Genomic DNA, 17,309 nt, shown 5'->3' with positions numbered 1-17,309 from the left:
TCTTTCCGCCGAAATGTGCAATGGCTAGGCAATGACTGCAGGTGACTCGTTTAAGTGCATGCTTAACCTGCTTAAAACCCTGCTTAGCGGGAGGTGTGGTACTTGGTCCACTGCTCTGTTTGGATCTTGGCCGCCTGCTTTGTTGGAGTTGAAATAGCGCTTTCTTCAAGCAATGTTCTTCGGCTGAACTGCAATATAGGATGTTACCCTGGGGTCGAAAGTTACTGGACCTTTGTGCGCACGGGTTCAAATGGCATAGGATGTTATCCACAGGCGACGGTTTATGACCGTCAGCTGACCTGCAGGACGTAGTAGCTGAATCTGCGTAAGCTTGCACCACTGAAACTCGTGGAACGTGCAGAACAAACTCGGCTATGCACGCAGAAAGGCACTACACTTCTTCACACTCCCCACTAGTAACCACGAGAAGGGGAAGTCAGTCCGACAATGATATAACCACAGAAGTACCGTGCACCGTCGACGCGTTGTCCGCGGTAAGGTGAACCGGTTGGAGAGGCCAGTAGCAATCACCACGAGCAGGTGGAAGCGGATTGTCTGCGCGCGGGCGGCCGTCCACCGGTTGAGTCACATGCGTGGAAATCCTACAGCAGCGCAGATTGTCGAAAGGCGCGAGTCACTGTGCGCCTTCTGGAGACGCCAGCTGGGTCTGAAGCGCAGACGCAGTGCTATTGCGTCAGGTGAACGGCTTTCTTCGCGCAAAACTCTAAAGCGCCGAGGGAAGCGACGCACGCTTGAGCAAAGAAAATAAAGATAACATTTTCAGACCGTATACGCTGTACTGCGCACGCACGCGTAGACCCTGCCAAACGATTAAGGTAAAACGGTAAAACTGTCTTTTCTTCCTCGGGCACGTTGGCGCGCAAGCTCTTTTGCGCGCCACTCGCTCTTGCAGCCGCCAAGCACGCGGCCATTCGCATTTCGTTTCCTTTGTTGTTGTTGCTTTTTTTTTTCGCTAATGCGCTCTTCTTTTCTGTTATTCGGTTCTGCTCGGACTGTCGTGACCGTTACGCCGTGCTGTCTCTTTCCGGTCGCTTGCGCGACTTGGGGCGGTAAACTACAATGTGCAGTGGTATGGATGAAATGGGCCGAATGGGTCATCTGGGACACGACTAACGATGATGCGAGACGAAGAAAGGAAGAAAAAGCATGCGTTGTTGAGCGAAAGTAGAGCTCTGTCACTCCGGAACGGTTCATCGTTGTGGGCGGCAACGAAGTCGACCTTCTTGTGGGTGTGGACGCAAAAGTAAATTAGTGGGTCCTACCAAAAACTGCTGCTATGCCTGAAGTATGCACGCATCCGGAAGATGAAATTATTGAAGATTTTATTGTCTAAAATAACGTTGCAAGGTCTACTCATATCGTCAATGAAGAAGCTGATCTCTACTAACATATTTAACACAGTTCATCAGGCGTTTCTTAACGTCCAAATGAGTAACTTCTCATATTCACTAATACTAAGAGATAATCTGATTACATAAGCGAACTGTAACAAAGAGCAATGAAGCTTTATATCTTTATTAGAATGAAGTCTGGCATCGTGACAGTCACTAATCTGCACCGACCGATCGAGAAAATTGAATACAAACATTAACTAGTGAATAATATAACCACCTAGTCTTACTTTCGTGCATTTCTACACGTTTCCGAAGACACCATAACTTCAGGTACACCTAATGCTCTCCATTTCAACATCACGTGTGCGTGAAAAACTTTGCTCACTGTGAATCGAACATGTTCTACCTCTGAACAATTCTCAATAAACGTTTGAAATGCTGGAAAAGTAGTACGAATGCCTCACAAACGAGGCCCGGGTTGGTTCCTTTCGATCATAATAAAGATCACTAGGGTATTAATAGGATCAACGTGGAAACTCCTACGCTGGTAAGTACTCCAGAGGTATGCAGTCGGCACTAAAACTCTACGGGACGCGGATGAGCGAAAATTAAATGCGATGCGCAGCGCAGTCACACAATACATTTGGCTTAAATGCGCCCAAGCCAAGTATACATAACACATTCGCCGCTATCAATACCGGTCTTACCAAACCGACTGGGTCATGAGACAGCGCTGCGATAGATTTGTTTCGCAGCCCTGACGTCCCGAAAGCTCTGCTACATATGCATTAACTTATCGTTATTGATAATGAAATAACTCACTTTGTCCTCTGGCTCATACGTTCGATTTTCGTTTATGCTCTGTTTTCTCTTGACCGCTTTCAGGCCATCGCTGGTCCTTACAGCATGCTCTATGTTCTCCGCATCACACGTCCCTATGCAGGTTACTATATACTTATTAATGTGGTTAACTTTGATAGCTCTGCATGTTGTCTACATTAGATTGGAGGCCGTCACCCTTTGACTTTCCTTATTCAAATTTTTGGTCTCTTTACCAGCATCTTGTCAAACTACACGCCATAACAAAACAGACAAAAATCCGTATGATGACCGCCTTTTCAATGTTTGAACTCTGCAAACCCGAAAATATTTCTTGACTGCCATTCATTCCCCCCGGTGGTGCCCCCAACGGCTCCGTCTGGTCATCCGAAAAAAAAAAAAAAAACTTACTGACCCGCTCATCTGGCCATCCTGGCGTGCCGCACACGTACAACTTAATGTGCCACCCTTACGACACGTACAGTTAGCTCGAATCGCACAGTGCGGTGGCACCATACCACACATTATATGGGGCGAGGTTGCCTCTTGTTACCTGTGCTGCCATTCGTGCGGCAAAACCGTGTTCTAGAACGGCTCTGTGCAGTACATTTTATGCAAAGGGCATACAGTTTAGCTCGTTCGGAAGAAAAGGCGTCACCGTAGCCATTGCCGTAACCATGCAGGTTATAAAAAAAAAAGAAAAAAAAAAACCTTCTTGGACGTATTCCCACAATTGAGGAAAACATTTCGGAAAAAAATAGGCACGCCGAAATAGGCAGATCGAAACTGTGACGCAACCATTCTCTTTGCAGCGTTCAGGATGATGTCATACTATTTCGCTTCCCAGTTAGCATCCATCTGCTATTCAATGTGGAGGCTAGTTTGCGATTTGTAAAGAAAACTGGAAATAAACTGATTGATTGATTGATTGATTGATTGATTGATTGATTGATTGATTGATTGATTGATTGATTGATTGATTGATTAGCGATTCACATCAGACATAGGCATACTTCCAATACTGCATGTCGATAATTTTATGTGAATGTGCCTACCGAGGAGATACTGCGGCTTTCTCTCCTCAGAAACCAAATCAACTAAAGACGTTGCCTTGCCAAACTCTGTGCAGTCTCTCAATGCAAAATGTTCGCGGACTGAGAAGGTGATGTTAAAGGCACTACTGCGTTTGCTCTTAGGGCGACGTTAATGAGTCCTCCTAATTTTTGAAGACAGGACGGCGGGATCGAGTTTTAACGGGACAGCATTCCACACTGAAATTGACCGATGGCCTACAGCCGGTAAACGACTGGGCAGAGCTCGGCGGCCGGTACTCTCGGCCAGCTAGTGCCGGCTACAATTACGCTGATTAATAGTTGGCCAGAGGCTTTCAACCAGCGATCACTAAATGGTGACACCCCATGCTCAGGCAGCGAAACATGGCTCAATTTTAGAACCGTGTCGGCTGTACCCGGGTATGACCAAGTATTTTGAGCCAGCCACAAGTATCGTGCAATAGGCGGACTGAAATTAGCAACAAGTTGACGAGATTAATATAATGTACTAATAATATGCATAATATTTGAATATTGCTGCTTTCCATGAACCCGGTGCATGCAGAATAATCGGAGGATAATAAAGTTAAAATTCGATTTTACGAAGTTGAGGGGAGCAGCGAAATATTTCGTTAAATAGGGAACTTCGTTAAATCGAGGGAGGCATTTCTCGGTCACTTAATCCGATACAGTCGATTATTATATGGCGTCGCGGCGTCAAGGAAGTACCGCAGCGTCATATTTGCGAAGCGTAAATGCACTGAAAATGAAATCGTGTTTTGCAAGGACGTAAAAGCCAACTTAAATGGAAGCCCAGGGAAGCTGTACTGTTACGTCATCTCAGAATGAAATACTAGCTTGTTCACTATGCTATATTGCTACAATGAAATTGTGGCCCGCGCAGCCATCGATACCGTAGCGCGTATGAAAAGTAGCAAAGGAATTTTATCCTCCTGCAAGAAAGGTCCCAGGGGATTAATTTTTTTCTTTCCCATCAAAGACGTCGCAGCTGTTTGCCTGCTTGCGGTTTGTAAGCAACATCTTCCCGGATTTTTTGTGCGTTCTTCCCTCATGTGTTCCGGCAAATTGTTGCAACATGCGGTACCACCGCCGATACCGCGTCGACGGACCGATTTCTAATGCCGGCGAAATCTCGTGAATCAAAATCAATATAATTCGCGTTTTGCAGCACGTTGTTAGGCAAAAGCGGGACATAGTTGCTGTACGATGTTACAGTTGGCTCGCAGTCGATATGTTCTTGGACGTTTTGTATAAAATAGACTTTTTCTCCTTCATTTTCGGCAAGAGGTTCAATAAATCGGGATGGATAGCTGAATTAGCTTCGTTATTTCGAGTTACTCAAAGCATTGGACCATATGAGCGTCTGAGGGGAGATCGGGATATCTTTGTTAAAGCGGGACTTTCGTTGAATCGGGTTTCGTTAAATCGAGTTTTGAGTGTAACGCAACACATGAATAGACGCGGAAAGGAGCCACCTTGAGAATTAGCATATGTGTTTTAACGAACGTATTTCCATAATGTTCGCACAAAGACGGTAAAGATATTTTATTAAAAAGTACGGCCGATTTGCGTAGTTCATCAAATGCGAAGTAGGTGCGTAGCACCGCTTAACCGTTGTACTTCAGCACGTCAAGCACGGCGCACCTGCGCCGCAGTGCCTAACGGCCCGGCTTCATCCATTGAGACGCGAAGCAAACGCGCGGCGCAGCCGCGTCCTCAGCTTTCCTTACACCATCTTCAGAAATGAACGAGAACAGGCATAATGTACCGTCTTTGCCAAAAGTAACCAGGCTGCTGCGAAGGCTGGCGGAGCAAGTGCGCGGCCGTGTGGCGGCGTTGCGCTCACTGTGGCTTATCGGTGCTCGTCAGCTCCGAGGGTACAACAGCTGACGTAACTTCGCACCCTCACTCTCGCTCGTTGGATGATAAAAACTAGGCGCGTATGATGTGCGCACTGCGGTTTCACGTGTGCGAAGCTTGGTTATGCCCAGCGAGGGCGCTCAGTATAGCGACGGGTCTATTCGCTCTTCTCGGCAACTGCCCTGAAGCAGATGTCGCGTTTCTCGCTATGTAATTTTACGTGCTTGTGTTCTGCAATCCGCTACTGAAACACACCAGCACAATTGCGCTTTCCTGCGTGTTTGATGCGCCTGTACATAAAGAATGATAACGCACCTTGAAATCTCAACATGCTTTCTCCGAGGTGCCTTGCGTACTGCAATTTTACGGACCGTAACTCCGGTACAAAGTTATGGGAAGCTTGTGAACCCTTCCAAGCCACCTTATCTCTCTTTTAGGCTTGCGAAATTGTGCTAGTCCCTTGGGGAGGCTGTGTATAAATAAGATCAATGTTTGATTCTAACAAATTCTTGCATTTGCTTGTAGGTAAGTTTTGGTATAGATAACAAACGATAATGAAAGCTTCCTCACGCTTAGCCAATATATGCACATGACTGCTTTCTCGTTCGCGGAACCCTTATTTCAGAGCAGCATTGTCTGGCAAATCTAGCACAGATTCGTCCTTGAAACGAACAAGAGCTCACCGTGTCTACTATCACCTGCTTTTCTGTTTTCCGCAGTTGCCCCGAGAAGAGATAATAGCCCCGTCGCTATACTGAGCGCCCTCGCTGGGCACAACCAGGCTTCGTACGCGTGAAACCGCAGCCCACACATCATACGCGCCTAGTTTTTATCATCCAACGGGCGAGAGTGAGGGTGAGAAGTTACGTCAGCTGTTGTACCCTCGGAGCTGACGAGCACCGATAAGCCACAGCGAGCGCAACGCCGCCACATGGCCGCGCGCTTGCTCCGGCAGCCTTCGGAGCAGCCTGGTTACTTTTGGCAAAGACGGTACCTCTTTACAATGCACTGCTCAGTGGCCGAAAGGTCTGAGGATCATAGGGGGAGAAAAAGAAACGCTATTGAAGGCGAGCGCCAGTTAAAGGGACACTGTCCAGGGAAGGACCTTTTAAGCGAAGGAGCCCAGTGTTTAGAATGCTACAGTGACACGCGCGCCGCAAAGCAACGAAAATGCAAATCAAAGCTCTCTCTCTCCTTCGGGAAGCCAGCTTTCCCGTTCCCTGCGCTGGTCCGTCGAGCCGCAGTAATGACGTATTTCTCGAGAACGAAGTCCATTGGTCCGTCTCGCTGTCTGAGGGTGAAGGATGGGTGTCTGCCGCTCGCTGCGCGCTTTTCCCTCGCCACGGCCCGACTGAATCCAGCAACGCGCGCTCCCTCCCCCGTTTTTTTTTTTCTTTTTTTTTCGCGCACGCGGAGCGCCACGCCCCACCTCCCGCCAAACGCGGAGGAGGAAGGGGAATTTGTCTCGCGGAGGATAGACGACCTCGGGCAGGAGAGTGAAAAACCTTTGCGAGGGAACGGAAGGAGAGAAGCGCGACAGAATCGGTGATTGCGGTGGCTGTAACTGCGTTATTAGTTACTCTTTTCAAAAACATTTTGCGGCCTTGCGTTCTGGGGGCGAAGTCTCACAGACACCGGGGAAGAAAATATTTGCGACCGGAGGGTGGACAGTGGGCCTTTAAGGCACGGAGGTAAGCATGCACAAGCAGCTTCACGTCGCGGTGAGCGCCTCGGAGCCGAGGTCCAGGGAGCACCGCGCGTGCACTTCTGCTTCCGTGAAGGCTGAGGAGTGACTGATGCGAGGGGAGAGATGCCGAAGTCGAGGACGCGCGAGCGACACACGGCTGCTCACTTGGCTCACTCCAGAGTAGCAAACGCTTGTGAAACGCTGCCCAGTGGCGGCTGTCACGTCTGCAACTTAAAGCCCCTTGATAATTATCAAGGAACTTTACTGCAACTGACACGCCCCTCTCTCACTGTCTTTTACTCTCTCACTGGGTGCATCTTGTGGCCGCTCCACCCCCTCAGTGTTAAGTCGCGTGATGCGGGCGTCGCCACTTTCCCTTCCTCCTCTTCAAGTGGCACCGCCTCCTCAATACTGAGCCGCGCAACGCGCGCGTCACCACTACCTCTTTCTCCGCTTCATGTTCACGAAGAGAGAGAGAGCGGCTTCGGACAGACATCGGCGAAATCCGTGATTGCGGCTATATTCGCGGACATGGTTTTGTAGCTACGGAGCCAAGGCTACGGGGGCGGAGCTTTCGTCACGATGTTACTACACCATGTAGTTCTGGCATATTTGGACTCAGGTGCGGTTTCGGTTTCAGTTCCGCCTTTGCTCTAAATAATGGCTTCCCAGCCTCCAACGACGCAGAAATGTCTTTCCTTACTACTTGAAGTGTAAAACAAAAATAAGTGTATTTCAAAAAGTTTTTTTAAGGTAGAAATATCTTTACAAGTTTTATTCAAGGTTTGCTCAAATGTTTTCTGCAAAACAAAAATTGTTTGAGAACGTATAATTTGATATTCGAACTGTGCCGGAAAAGGGCATTCATAGCTTTCATGTCGTGAATTTCATAAAATTTTAGATGTAATATTTCCTCCAGAAAAAAAAAGTCTACTGGAAGCCTCTTCCCTGTGCAGTTACAAAGAATGGATTTGTTTTCAGTCAAACGCAGTAACTGCAAGAACGGCGCTGAGCCGACTGCATCGTGGTGGACTGATGTCTTAGAAGCTTGATTTCTTGCCGCTAAGTAGAGCCGGCACACGAAGACAGGGGTTTGGGGAAGGGTCGTGCATAAGTAACTGCGTCCGGCAGCACACTGAGGACGCTGCTTAACGAGAATGAGATGCCGCAGAGGTAGACGGAAAGGGGGAGGGGGGGGGGCAAAGGGGGGAAGAGCGGTTGGGTGTACAGACGTGTGTGTGATCCCTACTTTCGGCTTGCGTTTCCGCTTTGTTCATATATTTCTGTGTATCTGTTAACGACTTAGCAGCTTCGTGGTACGCACTCGGTGCTCAAAAGTACAGTACCTCGGAAGTGCCTACTTACAATTGCCTCCTTCAATTTTAAAGAAAGGGAATCTGGAAATGTGGTTGACGCTGAGGGGCCGGGGCATTTGTAGGGAACTCACGCGGTACTACAAGCCGAGCTATCTCAGGACCTGTACTACCGTCTGAGCGAGCGCCATCAACCCGAACTATCACAGCGGTTTCAATGTTTGAAGTTTTCTTTAGTATCGAGCATCTTTAAAATACACAATACTTTAAACATGTATTTTCGATACTGATACTCTGATACTTTCCTTTTCAGCACACGATACCTAATACCGATACACAAAATGTATCTAAAGATAGTATCGAATATTGCCCATGACTGGCGTGGGGTCGAGCAGTGTCACAGCAGTAGTGTTCATCCTGCTCAAGTGCCCGTGCATGCGTCACACACCTGCCCTCATCGCTGGTTTTCTAGCTGTGACCCGCACGCCTCAATTTTTCTTGAAACCTGGGCGATCCTTTTCCTGATATTACGGCAGTTTCGCAGTTTTCCACCTAATTTGGAAGCTTAGATGGGCTTCCTACATGTGTATGGGTACTGTTGTGTTTTGTTCGGTCACCGCTTCAGTTACTTCGGTGCTGACCTTAACGTCGTTTTGAAGAGCGCGGACCCATTCGTATAGGTCGCCATTTCCGAAAAAGTCGTATCATGTCTGTGTTTCCGAAAATTGTACCAGTCTGTTAGTCTAGTTTTTGGAGGGGTGGGCTTGTACGGGGCTGTCCCGGAGGTCGTTCAGTGGTCGCTGCCAAGAGCGACGCCCGTGTTTACCTACGCCGCCCAACAATGTGTTTCATGTCCGTGCTGATGCTGCCTATTCTGGTGGGTGTTATTTCATTTTGGATCGTGAAGCCTTCGTATTGGATGGTTTGCCATAGCGCCGTACTAGCTGATAGTTAGGCGGGGTAACTAGCTTCTTCCGAGGCTATGGCATTTGATTTTTCGGATAACTGTTGTATGTGGGACTGCAGGTTAGAACGTGTTTTTGTAACCCCTGCAGTTCCACTGTTTTATCTTAAATGTTTGAGGTTGCGGGACTATGTTGAGTAGTATGAGGCAATTTTAACTGTTTCTGAATTTGCGCTAGCTGTAGAAGGATTTTCTCTTGCGTTTCCTCGACACCTGGGAGCCTGTTGAAGATCTGTCGAAACGTGCCTTCAATTAATTTGAAGTTTCGTACTTGTTTAGCTTTTCTCGATAGGATATGAGCTTTTCATTGCTACAGTAGGGGCAGTTTTCGGTTTGGGGCGCGGCTAACAGTGCGGGGAGGTTTCTACCATTTTCTTGACGCCATCCGCAGGGTTGGCCGGGGCCTGTCTCTTTAGAGCGCTACGATTTGTTTCTGTGACGCGTTTTCATCGAACGCGGATACCTAAACTGGGTTAGTTTGGGTCGGCGTGAATGTCGTCGGCGTGGTGAGCGAGACGTATGTTGGACTTCGCTTTACTAATTTTTCAGCTTCGGCGAGTCTGTTATGGAGTGCATCAATCCCTTGTTTTTTGCTTTCGATTTTGTTTCAGAAGTTCACACTCTCTAGTGCGCAGTTGGGAAGCCTCGTCTGCAAAAGCTCACCTGTTTGTTGTCGCGGGTGCCGCGCTTTTGGCATTGCTGTTACTTCTGTTCCCAAGTGCTTGAAGGGGTGGAGTCTGGCTTTCATTGCTTCTGCTGCTTCCGGAGCTTTCACTGCGGTGGCGGCTCTATTTATCGGCGTTTCTGATGATACTGCCGTCCATCGATTGCGAAGGGGGCAGTGTCTGCTTTCTGCCGTCATTGCTCTTGCTTCTTGAGCGGTTTTTCTTCTCCTTTAAGGAGTGGGCGAGTAGAATCTGAGTCTCGACTGGCTGTTATCTCGTCGCCGGCTCGATGAACGGTGCCTGGATCGCGACCAGCTGGGGAGTGGCATTGGTTTGCTGATGGCCGCGCCTTTGGCTTGTGTTGCTTCTTTTCCCGGCGAAGCGGAACTTGCAAGGCCCGAACTTGCAGTTACGGCTTTCTATGGCGTGCGCCCATTCGCGAACGATGCACTTCGCTTTAGATGTGTGCACAGGCCGAAATTTTGAGCCCGGCCCGAACCCTATGCTTCAAACCCGAGCCCGGCCCGGCCCGACACTGAAAAGGCTTAGCACGGCCTGGCCCGGCGCTCAGACTTAAAGCCCGGGCCCTGCCCGGACTGAGCTGTTATAATTGCACTTGAAACGATGTACAGAAAGAAGTAATTTCAGAATGATGAGTTCATCTAAGATTATGAAATGTGTTCTCGCGTTTAAGAAGTCAAATTTGTAGAACATAGAGAGACACACCACATACATAGAATTATCTTTCTAACTCATGAAAATACAAAACGTTATGCATTGATGAAAATTTAAGGTATTTGCAACATTCGTGAATAATGAATTTGATAGCGCTGATTTTTTTTTGTTTTTTTTTTCGGATACTAACTTGTGACTCGAATGACTAGCACGTTCTTAGCAAGGTAAGCAAGTTTTGTGTAAGCGGCTTCATTGCTTCTTCAAAAGTGCGCTTGCTCTAAATCCAGACAAGGGGTTGATTCCATGGCCAAGTAGTCGATGAGCTCGACTGGCTCACCGTGTGCCTATCACGTGCGTTTCTCACGCCGCTGGTAAGGCGCTACAACTGTATTGCATGCGCCAAAAAGAGGAAACCCAATTGACCACCGCGTATGCTTTCAGCTGTTTCACTTCAGCTGACGATGTCGAGGCAGGACCAAGCCATAACCGTTGTGGCTTACTTCGAAGCAAAATAGATTGGAGGTTCTCTTATATACCTCTTAAGATAAGAACGGCGAAAGCCTGCCCTTCCTGTCCCATCATTGGCCTCTCATCGTTACCACTCATAGCTAAGCATGTTTTCTCATTTACAGTCAGTTTCAGTCATTACAAGTCCTCGTTTGACATGTTTATCGTTCCGTAGTCATGTTGAATCACACCTAGTCATTGTAGTCATTACCACTTGTCACCCGTTAATAATTAGAGGGGCATTATTAACGATGCGCCCTTAACGGTGCGCACACTCCCAGACACCCTTTGAGTGAGTGGGGGTAGCTGTTCCGGTCGCAAAGGAGATGCCCTCGACCTGCGTGGCAAGCTCAGCCGGAATTCAACTACCTTGTGGTGACAGAAGGGGGTGGTCGTTTGGTGCCCAGCGGTCGCCGGTTCAAACCAGAGAAAGGATCGGAGTCAGAAGTAACAAACAAAACACAATTTATGCACAGCAAGAGACGATACAAAGGAATACACAAGATCACTAGAAATACGTAGACGAGAGGTTCACAGAATACAGACGCTAAGCATGCAATTACACAGGTATCCAATAACGTAGAGGCTTTACAACAGATGAAACACGAGAGAGTACATAAACAAACACCAAATTGTTCACCGGGCACTGTTGCAGTCCGACGCCTCAAGAGTCACGATGTGGCCGCCATACGAGACGAGCGCCGCTCCCTTGAAAGTCCGTGGGCTTGCCAGCAGCGGGTGATCCCCGGGAGTCCAGCCGAAGCACAGGCGAATACGTCGCAAAACACGGACGAACTGACTGACTGACTTGCCCCGCCGGGGTGGTGCAGTGGTAAGACGCCCGACTACTGTGCCGGAGTTCCCGGGATCGAATCCCGGCCTCGGCGGCTGCGTTTCGATGGAGGCGAAACGAAGTGGCGTCCGTGTGCTGTGCGATGTCAGCGCACGTTAAAGATCCCCAGGTGGTCGAAATTACTCCGTAGCCCTCCACTACGGCTCCTCTTTCTCTCTTTCCACTTTCATTCCCACCTTCCTCCCTTCCCTTACGGCGCGGTTCGGGTGTCCACAGAGCAAGTGTGACAGTTACTGCGCCTTTCCCTTCCTGTGAACCAATTAACTGACTGACTGACTGACTCATCAAACGGCGCGGTCTCTTTAAATAGGGCGCGCCGCGTCTGTTTGTTAGCACGCGTCAAAGCTAGCGCGCACACACACATAGCTTCGCTGGTTATAGCTCCCTCTTCTCCTCCAGTCGAGCCGCGCGTCGTCATTGGCCAGGTCCCATAGAAGTTTCTCGAAAGGCCTGGCACATTCCAGGCCGATGAACCACCGTCCTCCCCGGGTAATGGGAAAGAGGGTCATGGCAACGCGTACAAAGTTACGCGCTCTCCCGCGCGGGGAAGGGCTTTTCTCTCCATGCCTTCCACGCGACGCCGTGCGGGCCTCGCGCCGTACCGGCTTGATGAAAATGGGCGCCGATTTCGTGACACTGCCCCTCCTTTAAGAATATTGTCCCACAATATTCACAACAACCACGAACATCGCGCGCACATGCATGCGCTCACAATTGTATGGGGCAAATGTTCATATCACACATATTGCACAAATTTCACAAACTGTAATAACACATTACAAAATTCATACATCAATGCCATGAAATTCACAAACATGTCAACACACTGTTCTCGGATACACATAGGAATCAACGCAGAAACCCCTAGTTAATCAAATGTGATGCGCACAAACCTAAGGCATGCTTTCGCCTATTTCCAAAAACGGCTTGTGGCTTTTCCTTCGAACAGGTGAGCCCCTCTCAAACTACCTAGCGCGCCAGTTCTCTTTCTTACGAAGCACTGGTACTTCTTTCTTACGCGTGTCCTGCTGTTCTTCCTCATTCGCGCTTTGATCTTCCTTATAATGTCTGTTTGCCGATCAGAAGTAGTTTGGCCCTTGTATCTGAGGCCACCAACAGTACGCTCGCGGAGAGAAATGTTGCCTGCAGGCCTAATATTATTCCGTGCCGGCCGCCCAGTTTCTTCTCTGTTTGAGCTGTTCTCCTTGCGCTTCAAGTCCTTCAGTAAGTTCTTCCTTTTCTTTCTTCTTGACTTTTCCGGCTCCAATTCACCTGACTTGGCAGGTTTGAAGTTGTTTCTTTTCATTTTCACTTTTATTCGCACCTTTGGCCGAGAAACGTTTGATCCGGTTTTACCCGCATAATCAGAACATTGTTGTCTGAAAGGAACGTAATTTTGAGAACTTTGTTCTCCCCCAATCTTTTTCATTTTCTTTCTTTTCTTTGCGACCTTAAGTCGTACCTTCTCAAAGCAGGACTCATTTTCAACTGGATCCTCATCCTCCTCACTTGCAGTTACATCCAGTTCCTTAAAATGTTTCTTGAACCTTTTCATTGCAGTGCAGTCTTCGCTTTCTTCCATTTCTGAATCCTCAAGGTTAGGATCTGCACTGTCACCTTCATCCAAGCTTTCGTGCTCACTGCTATTTGAAAGCTCCTCATCCCGGTCACTTATGTACTCAGCCATGGTGTCATTTAATAAGGAGCTACACTCCTGCCCTTCTTCATCTTCAGGCGTTGAAAACACGAAAGAGGTTTCTGGCTCGATAACTACCTTCACAGCTTCGCCGCAACCTGTCATTTTGGAGGGGACAATCTCACTTTCTTGAGAAATCTTCGCTCCAGAAAAGTTTGTTCTTTCTGAACATTCTGTCGCGGGAACGGACTGTTCCACAACCTTACTCTGACCCCTGGAGCTAGTCTCACCCTCTTCAGTGGTTGTCGGGGAGTCAGTCGGTACCCTTTCAAACAATATAGCCGCATGCAGCGGCGGTTCTGCAGCCGGGCAGTAAGTAGTAGAGCACTTAGCAACATTTTCTAGTTCGTCAACCTCGATAGTAATGCCCATTTTCTCTCCAGAGTCAGATAGTTGGAACTTTGTGTCCTGAGCTTTCACTTCTGTCTGTGCAGGCATACCTAGTGTACACCCCTCATCTGACAGAGTTTGTTTTGCTTTGGGAGCAAACATCTCTTCAGCCTCGTCGGCGTGACAAGTTTCGGGATTTGGTGGTCCCGCGTCCTTGATGCTACCCAAGATTAGATCGTACACTAGGTGTTGCATGCATATCGCAGTCACAACGCCGGTGAAGATCGGAGTCTTCACATGCACTTTGGCTTCAGGAAACAGTTTAGCGGAACCATCGAGGAAAAGCACAGGAGTCATTTCTCCGGTAAGCTCTTCATCAAGAACTAATTCTCTTTTTATAAACACTGCAGTGCTCCCTGTGCTTGACAGTACAGAAATCGATTTGTCTCGAATTTTTCCGCTGAAAACCGGAATTCCAGCACTCTTGGATCCCGGCGCGGTGCACGCAACTGTGCATAATACTGGAGTTTTCTCCCAGCTCTTTTGTTGCACACTGTCGATGCCGACGTCTTCATCGCAGCGTTCAAATGAAGAGTCGCCGACGCATGATGGCTGTAGGAATGGCTTCCTTGGACAATGCACTGCTTTATGTCCCTTACCACCACAACTAAAACAATTAACCATTCCTGTGTGCACAAGGTTGCTACGGCAATCTGAGGCATAGTGCCCTACCTTATTGCACCTGTAGCATTTCACTTGGGGCCGAAATAATTTCTCACTATTGCCCCTTCCTTTGGCTAGCGCTGTCTGCTGCCTCTCACTCTTCATAGGCGCTTCTTTGACCTTCAATGAAAGCATTTTCTCCTGGTGGTCAAATTTTGTTTCTTGCGCCATTTGATATTTCACTGCGCTTCCTCGGGCGCTTTCTTTTTCTTCTGTCCCAAAATGGGTTATTTCGGTTACTTCTCGGGCTCTTGCCCTTTCTCTTGGCGCCCGTAATCGGGCTTTTTGAGCAGCTACTCGAGAGCTCTCTGCCTTGTATCTTTTCCTCTGTTCTTCATTTGCAGAGGCTTCTATATAAATCAGCCTTTGCCTTTCATTTTCTTTTCGCTGACTCTCTCTTTTCTTATCAGCCTCTTCTCGAACCTCTCTTTCTTTTCGGTCCACCCATTCACGCAGTTCAGCTCCTTTTAGACCTTTCTCTAGGCCCAACGCAATAATCTCCTTGAGATTCATCTTCAATGTGAACTACCTAATACTAATACATAGCACTCTCAATGGACCTTACACAACCGCTTCAGCGCGGTACCTCTTGCTATCGCTCTGCTGTTACACTGTTTACGACCTCTTCGTAAACTCTTCCAACTCCTTCTCCGTCCTCTGAGCTTGAGTGCACCAAACGTCCCGTCGCGGACGCCAGATTAATTGTCACCCGTTAATAATTAGAGGGGTATTATTAACGATGCGCACACTCCCAGACACCCTTTGAGTGAGTGGGGGTAGCTGTTCCGGTCGCAAAGGAGATGCCCTCGACCTGCGTGGCAAGCTCAGCCGGAATTCAACTACCTTGTGGTGACAGAAGGGGGTAGTCGTTTGGTGCCCAGCGGTCGCCGGTTCAAACCAGAGAACGGATCGGAGTCAGAAGTAACAAACAAAACACAATTTATGCACAGCAAGAGACGATACAAAGGAATACACAAGATCACTAGAAATACGTAGACGAGAGGTTCACAGAATACAGACGCTAAGCATGCAATTACACAGGTATCCAATAACGTAGAGGCTTTACAACCGATGAAACACGAGAGAGTACATAAACAAACACCAAATTGTTCACCGGGCACTGTTGCAGTCCGACGCCTCAAGAGTCACGATGTGGCCGCCATACGAGACGAGCGCCGCTCCCTTGAAAGTCCGTGGGCTTGCCAGCAGCGGGTGATCCCCGGGAGTCCAGCCGAAGCACAGGCGAATACGTCGCAAAACACGGACGAACTGACTGACTGACTGACTGACTCATCAAACGGCGCGGTCTCTTTAAATAGGGCGCGCCGCGTCTGTTTGTTAGCACGCGTCAAAGCTAGCGCGCACACACACATAGCTTCGCTGGTTATAGCTCCCTCTTCTCCTCCAGTCGAGCCACGCGTCGTCATTGGCCAGGTCCCATAGAAGTTTCTCGAAAGGCCTGGCACATTCCAGGCCGATGAACCACCGTCCTCCCCGGGCAATGGGAAAGAGGGTCATGGCAACGCGTACAAAGTTACGCGCTCTCCCGCGCGGGGAAGGGGGGCTTTTCTCTCCATGCCTTCCACGCGACGCCGTGCGGGCCTCGCGACGTACCGGCTTGATGAAAATGGGCGCCGATTTCGTGACACCACTCATAGCTAAGCATATTCAATCATTTCCAGTCATTTGCTGTTATCACAAGTCTTCGTTTGATATATTGGTCGTTGTGTGGTCGTTTTATGATCATCTTATTAGTCAATATCATTATTCATTAACTCTATCGATATCTTTCGTATAACTTATTCATTGCCAATCACCATCAATTGTTTTCATTCCTAATTTCCCTCCTCATACATCCATTATTAGCAAGTGACATAACAGCGCGCAGATCCGATGCACAGATCCCATACACAGATCCGACGCACAGGTCTCGAGCACAACTCTCGCGCAATGGATTTTGTTCCATGAGCCTGAAGGTTTCGTTCTCGATGGTACTGTATATATCACTGCTGTAACGGATCGAGTCTTCGGGTGTAGAGACTCGTCACCGGGAAGTCTTGGTTATTAATTCGGAAATCGGAAGCCCGGTATAAGCTTCGATATATTTCTGCTCTTTGAGCTACATGCTTGATGATCGAGAAGGTGTTGTTGCGCGTGTTGATCATTACGTTGTCTTGTCCGAGAGTTTCTTGGAAAGATTCAGTTGTGAACTGATTACGTCAAGCAGCCCTCTCGGCGTGGCGGTACGAAGATTTAAGGTGGGCTTGACAACGATAGACTTTACGGTCGTTCTCCGGCAAACGCGGGAGCGGGAGTCATTTGCGCCTGACGGGAGGGTTCTTGAAACTGATAGAAAGAGATCTGTCTGGTTTCAGGGCAGGCTCATTGGTGGAGTTCGACCAGTCACTCGCGTTTGTCCTAACCGGTACGTGGCGTTTCGCTGGATCCATGCCTGCAGGGCATCTTCGTATTTGCGGCTTATAATTCCTCCGTCCTTCTTCGGAGAGATTCGAGGGTGCTATCATCTTACCTTCTACGGTGTAGGGCATTCCGGTGACTGTTGGGGGTGGCTGCGAACGCTCGGCAGCCATCCGGCATCCGTCGACGTGGCGTGACCCGACTTTTGGCCACGTGCTTGTCCACGTGCTCTCAGAAGGCAAAAACGGCCGAAATTCGGCTGGATGATGGTCCATCTGAGAGACCTTGGTGTAGGGTGTTGCGGCTCGACATGTAAAATGCGATAATGTATCACATAGTACGCTACAGGGTGCGTGGCGCTGAAAATTGGC

Source organism: Amblyomma maculatum, chromosome 2, assembly GCF_055883805.1.
Source record: "Amblyomma maculatum isolate TAMU_Amacu chromosome 2, ASM5588380v1, whole genome shotgun sequence".
NCBI lineage: Eukaryota > Metazoa > Arthropoda > Arachnida > Ixodida > Ixodidae > Amblyomma > Amblyomma maculatum.
The sequence above is the reverse complement of the archived record's forward strand: the minus strand, read 5'-3'. Positions refer to the sequence as shown.